Below are 6,450 nucleotides of genomic sequence, written 5' to 3' on the forward strand. Positions count from 1 at the left end.
ACCTTTTTTTGCCTTTCACATACCTAAAAAAACTTTTACTATCCTCCTTTATATTATTGGCCAGTTTACCTTCATACCTCATTTTTTCTCTGTATATTTCCTTCTTAGTAATCCTCTGTTGTTCTTTAAAAGCTTTCCAGTCCTCCGTTTTCCCACTTATCCCAAGAGAGGAAGACAGCTATTTTAGGTAAAAATGAACCAATATATATAAATGCGATAAATTGAATGATAAAATGGACAAGATAAATGCAAAGAAGAGAGAAAACCGAATAGAAGCAATATCTTAACAATTTAAAATAAAAGTTAAACATATTTTGAATGGTATAGAAGTATTGCGATATGTTACAAGTTGCGAGTTTTGAGAAGATTTGTAGCTCAGGCTGAGATTCTGAATGTAGGTTTGTTCACTGAGCTGGAAGGTTCATTTCCAGATGTTTCATCACCGTACTAGGTAACATCTTCAGTGGGCCTCAGGCGAAGCACTGCTGATAATTCCTCCTTTCTATTTATATGTTTCATATTTATATGAAACCCAAACATATAAATAGAAAGCAGGAATTATCAGCAGTGCTTCACCTGAGGCCCACTGAAGATGTTACCTAGTACGGTGATGAAACATCTGGAAATGAACCTTCCAGCTCAGTGAACAAACCTACATCCATTACAAATAGCTTCTAGAGTTACTCTTGGCAAAAAAGGCCATTCAGCCCTTTGATTCCATGTCCACTCTCCATGGAGTAATCCAATTTGTCCCATTCATTCACTTCACTGTGCAGCCATGCAATGCTATTTTCCTTAGATATCCATCCAATTCTACTTTGATATCATTGACTGACTGTCTCTGCTTCCACTATCCTGATGCACAAGGTGTTCCACGTCTTATTACACACTGAGCAAAAAGAAGTCTTCTTCATGTTCCACTACCCCTCCTGCTGAAAACCTTGAATCCGTTCTTCTTAGTCCTTTTTAATGTGCTAATGAGAACAATTGTTTTTTTCTTTCACCTTATCCAAACCTGTCACCTCTATCTCAATTTCCCCTCAATTCTCTTTTTGTCTAAAACAAAGAAAGGCATTCTCTGATGTAACCTTACAGTTAAAATCTGTCACCCAACAAAAATTCCAGTAAACCTCTTCTGCACTCCTTCAAACTTTTCTCAGGTTTAGTGACCAGAACTGGGCATGATATTGTAATTACTGGAAAAGCACAGCCGGTCAGGCAGCATCCGAGGAGCAGGAGAATCAATGTTTCGAGCATAAGCCCTTCTTCAGGAATGCGTGTTGCTATTGAACCTACATCCATCACTCTCGGCAATGCATATGGATCATTAATGCTTGCTGTTTGAATTCCACTTTACGTGTCACCCCACATTCCTGATGAAGAGCTTATCCTCGAAACGTTGATTCTCCTGCTCCTTGGATGCTGCCTGACCGGCTGCGCTTTTCCAGCACCACACTTTTCCACTCTGATCTCCAGCATCTGCAGTCCCCACTTTCTCCCATGATACTGTAATTGCAGTACAAGATTTCAAAATTTGCCAATAATGCCAACATTTGAGGGAACTTTGTAATGCCCTTTTAGAAAGAGCTAGCCAAATACTGCCACTGCCCTTTCATTTTCCCATAGACCTGCAAAAATAGTCCTAGAGAGCTACAGCACAGGGAAAGGCTCTTCAGCCCATGAGATTAGATTAGATTCCCTACAGTGTGGCCCAACTAGTCCACACCGACCCTCCGAAGTGTAACCCACCCAGACCCATTCCCCCTAACTAATGCACCTAACTCTATAGGCAATTTGCCATGACCAATTTGCCATGACCAATTTACCTGACTTGCACATCTTTGGACTGTGGGAGGAAACTGGAGCAAACCCACGCAGACACAGGGAGAATGTGCAAACTCCACACAGTCACCGAAGGCTGGAATTGAACCTGGGTCCGTGGCACTGTGAGGCAGCAGTGCTAGCCACTGTGCCACCCCACAGTGTTTGCGCTGGTCATAAACAACCGCCTAACTACTCCAATCCCATTTTCCAGCACTTGGCCCATACCCTTGCCATCACAGGTGCACGTCTAAGTATTTCTTAAATGTTATCAAAGTTTCTGCCTCCAACACCCTTTCCTGTCTGCATCAGTTCCCACCACCCTCTGGGTGAAAACGGTTTTCCTCGCTTCTCATCTAAACCTCCTGTCCCTTACCTTAAACCCATATCCCTGGTCATCGATCTTTCCAAGAAGGGGAAATGTTTCTTTCTGCCAACATTATCTGTGTCCCTCTTCATTTTGTATATCTCAATCACATCCCCTCTTGATCTCCTCTGCTCTAAGGAAAGAAATCTTTCCACTTCAAAAGAATTCTCTTCAGAGAGCTGCTATTGAATTTACATCCATAACTCTCTAGGGCAGTGCATTCGGATCATTACAGCTCACTGTCTGAATTTCACTTCATGTGTCACCTCTGATTCTTCTTAAACCCATGTCTCTGACTAATGACCCTTTGTCACTGGAAACATTTTCTCCGTATCTACTCTGTCGAATCCCCTCCTGATTTTGAACACTTCCATCAAATTTTCTCTTCCCGACATCTAAGAACCCCAGTCTTTCCAAACTCAGTCTCCCCTTCCCAGTCCCATTTGAATAAATCTCTTTGCACTCTCTCTAAGGATTTGACATCCTTTCTGAAGTGTGTACAGAAAGGTTACAATACAACAGCTGGGGATGGATCAATATTTTATAAAGACCTCCTTGCTTTTGTACCATTCCTAACGAAGGGCTTACGCCCAAAACGTTGACTCTCCTGCTCTTTGGATGCTGCCTGACTGGCTGTGCTTTTCCAGCACCACACTTTTCAACTTTACAAAGCTAACATCCTGCAAGCTCTTTTAGCTTATCTCACAACCCTTGGGAGACTTGCCAATTCACACTTTCTGAAGTCTCTCTGTTCCTACACCCACATTTATTTTCTACAGTCTCAACATTAAAATGAATCACTTCACACTTCTCTGCATCATATTCATCCACCATATGTCTGTTAACTTCACCATATTGCCAAGGTACACTTGAACTCCATTACTATCCACCACATTGCTCATTACATTCCACGTTTTATGTCTTCTGAAAACTTACATGCTATACATCCCAAATCTAGTTTCTCAATAAGTTGACTGTTAAATTGGGTTCGAGACCCTTACTAATGTCAATGGTGTATATATATATATATAGGCCTTCATAATCACATACTGGTGTGTGTCACGCTTCCTGCTACTTCTATGGCATCCCACACAGTACCCCATGCCAAGCAAAGTGCCAGTGCTGACTTGCATATACCAGTAACATGACATGAGGTTTGATAATGGCATCAATGAGCTGTTCCAGCTGCTTTGAAATACATATTTCAAAATTTGACAATGTAGATCCACTGACCAATGGCACTTTTCATTCTCCGCTAAACAGGCAGTTATCTCGCCACCCAATCATGCCACACAAATGCCAGGCTCTAATCATTCCTGATCAAGAGCTTATGCCCAAAACGTCGATTCTCCTGCTCCTCGGATGCTGCCTGACCTGCTGAGCTTTTCCAGCAACACACTCTCGATTCTGATCTCCAGCATCTGCGGCCCTCACTTTCTCCTCGTTGATTTGAGCGTTACGGTGAAGCCTCTTCCAAGGATGCCTACCTTGAAGAAGTTCTCCTCATCTCTCTCTCTCTACAAAGATCTCAGTGAGTCCCTCTCTCACTGTATTCCCCAAGTCCATTCCTGAAGAAGGGCTTATGCCCAAAACGTCGATTCTCCTGCTCCTCGGATGCTGCCTAACCTGCTGTGCTTTTCCAGTGCCACTCGCTCGACGATGACCATCACCAGTAAGAGATGATCTAACTACCATCCCTTGACAGTGTTATCATCATTGAGTTCTCTACTATCAGCATCCCGAGTGGTTACCACTGACCAGAAACTCAACTGGATGCCACATAAACACAGTGGCTGCAAGAGCACGTCAGAGACTAGGAATAATCCCTCCTGACTTCATCACCATTAAGGCACAAGTCAGGAGTGTGAAGGAATGCTCCCCACTTGCCTGGATGGGTGCAGCCCCAACAACACTCAAGAAGATCAATGCCATCTGGGACGAAGCAGCCCTCTTGATTGACATTTTCCAAGCCTTTTTCCAAGTATGGTGATGGCGAGCACGAAGGGGCATTGCTTTAAATTGAGGAGTGATAGATATAGGACAGATGTCAGAGGTAGTTTCTTTACTCAGAGAGTAGTAAGGGTATGGAATGCTTTGCCTGCAACGGTAGTAGATTCGCCAACTTTAAGCACATTTAAGTCGTCATTAGACAAGCATATGGACATACATGGAATAGTGTAGGTTAGATGGGCTTCAGATTGGTATGACAGGTCGGCGCAACATCGAGGGCCGAAGGGCCTGTACTGCGCAATAATGTTCTACCTTCTATATCAATTGTTCTGGCTGCACCCTGCTCCTTCCTAGTGACTCAACACGTGGGAATGTCAACTTCATACTGACCTTCAATGTTTCAGGGATGAGTCTGAGCGTGGAGCTGAGATGGGGAATAAGGCATTATTCTCAATGCCATCAGTGACATTAAGTGGTATAGGAATAATCACAGCTGTGCCCATGATGGCATGAGCACCATCTCTTCAATCTAGCTGAGGAGAGAAAGTTATTCCTGGCACCCCCATCCATTTGGCATTGCTCTCATCCATTGGCAGATATCTTATCTGACGAGAGAGAGAGAGAGAGAGTGACAGACGGACAGATTGCATGGCACTGTGTTTGGGTCATTTTGTCAACTCTGCAGGCTTCCTCCCCTCTCCCACACGTGACCATCCCCTCCCCCAAAAACTTTAAAAAAAAAAACACTTCAGCTTTTTCTAAATCACTGATCATTTTGTATCCTGAGCAATCCTCCATGTCTCAAAATTTGTGGGTTTTTTTGAAGGGTAACTGTGATTGTTCCCTGTAGTTGTCTTTCTGATGCTGACTACCATTTAAAAACAAATTGAACACTAGTGGAGATTGAGACAGAAATCCTGACGTCGCAGCCCCTCATTCTGCCATGGATTTTCATCATTCTATTATAGCTTCTGCCCTGTGTGTTTGTCTCAATTGCCTTTTTGCTGACATTTTTTGCTCCTATTTTTTAAAAAAAATCTATTCTGTTTTGTATCTCCTGGTTTGCTGTCTGTCAGAATAATTTAATGCAATTCACTCCTTGTTTTAGCTTCATGACATTGTTCACCTTATGAATTCTCGTAAGGCTGCAATCCACTGCACAGTGAACGATATAATGTTTTTGTCACAGAGACTGCTCAATCTTTCGGTCAGACATTCTTCCAGATCAGTAGTAAGTACTGTCATAGAACTTAACCTAAGTGTATGTCTTCTGCATTAGATTCCTCAGAATGAGATAAGTTTGAATTACCCCACATCTCTCTAAGAAGCTGGGTTGAATTAGAATTCCTACACTGTGGAAACAGGCCCTTTGGCCCAACAATTCCACACTGCCCCTCTGAAGATTATCCCAGCCAGACCCATTGCCCTACATTTCCCCTGACTAATCCACCTAAACTACACATCCCTGAACACAATGGGGCCATTCAGCTCACCTGCACATCTTTGGATTGTGGGAGGAAACCGGAGCACCCGGAGGAAACCCACGCAGACACGGGGAGAATGTGCAAACTCCACACAGACAGTCGCCCAAGGCTGGAATCGAACCAGGTCCCTCGTGCTGTGAGGCAGCAGTGCTAACCCTTGAGCCACCGTGCCACCCTAAACGCCACCTTTTGACTGTCTAATTCCTGCACTTTCAGGAAATTGCCTTCATTTACACACATCCTACAGTGCTGCCTTCCTCTTGTCAGAACCTTCAGCTGAAATGTCACTGTGGACACAAGTACATTTCTCCAGCCCAAACGATCGGAAGCAATTTCCTCCACACGTATTCCTTAATTGAAAATGACGAATATGTTGTCACTATATTGTGCTGGAGTTCTCACCTTATACGTTTTCTATACTTACAGGTTTGGATTATGTCTTCCATACATAGTAATCAGGCTTGGTTAATATTCATAACCATCTAATTTTTCAGTAAAGCTATATTTGCATAGAATGAACAGTTTAGCGCAGGAACGTCTGTTCTGTGGACATTATCCAGTACAATAAATACATAGAATGAAGCTGTGCTACAATTCGGTTGCTTTCTAAGCTAATTGGAGCAGCACGAAAGCAATTGTCTGTGATTAATTTTGCTTCCACCACAAACTTGAGGGTTACTTCACAGCCACAGTTGCTGCAAGAGACGCTACCCACTCTCCTGTGTCAAATGTTCACAATCTTAGTGCAGTGTGCAAGGGACCAAAGCTAACAAATCAGTAGCTTACTATAAAGTGGAAAGTAGCTAGTGAGGCAACAAAAGATGACCT

This window comes from Chiloscyllium plagiosum, chromosome 2 (assembly GCF_004010195.1).
Source record: "Chiloscyllium plagiosum isolate BGI_BamShark_2017 chromosome 2, ASM401019v2, whole genome shotgun sequence".
Taxonomy (NCBI): Eukaryota; Metazoa; Chordata; class Chondrichthyes; order Orectolobiformes; family Hemiscylliidae; genus Chiloscyllium; species Chiloscyllium plagiosum.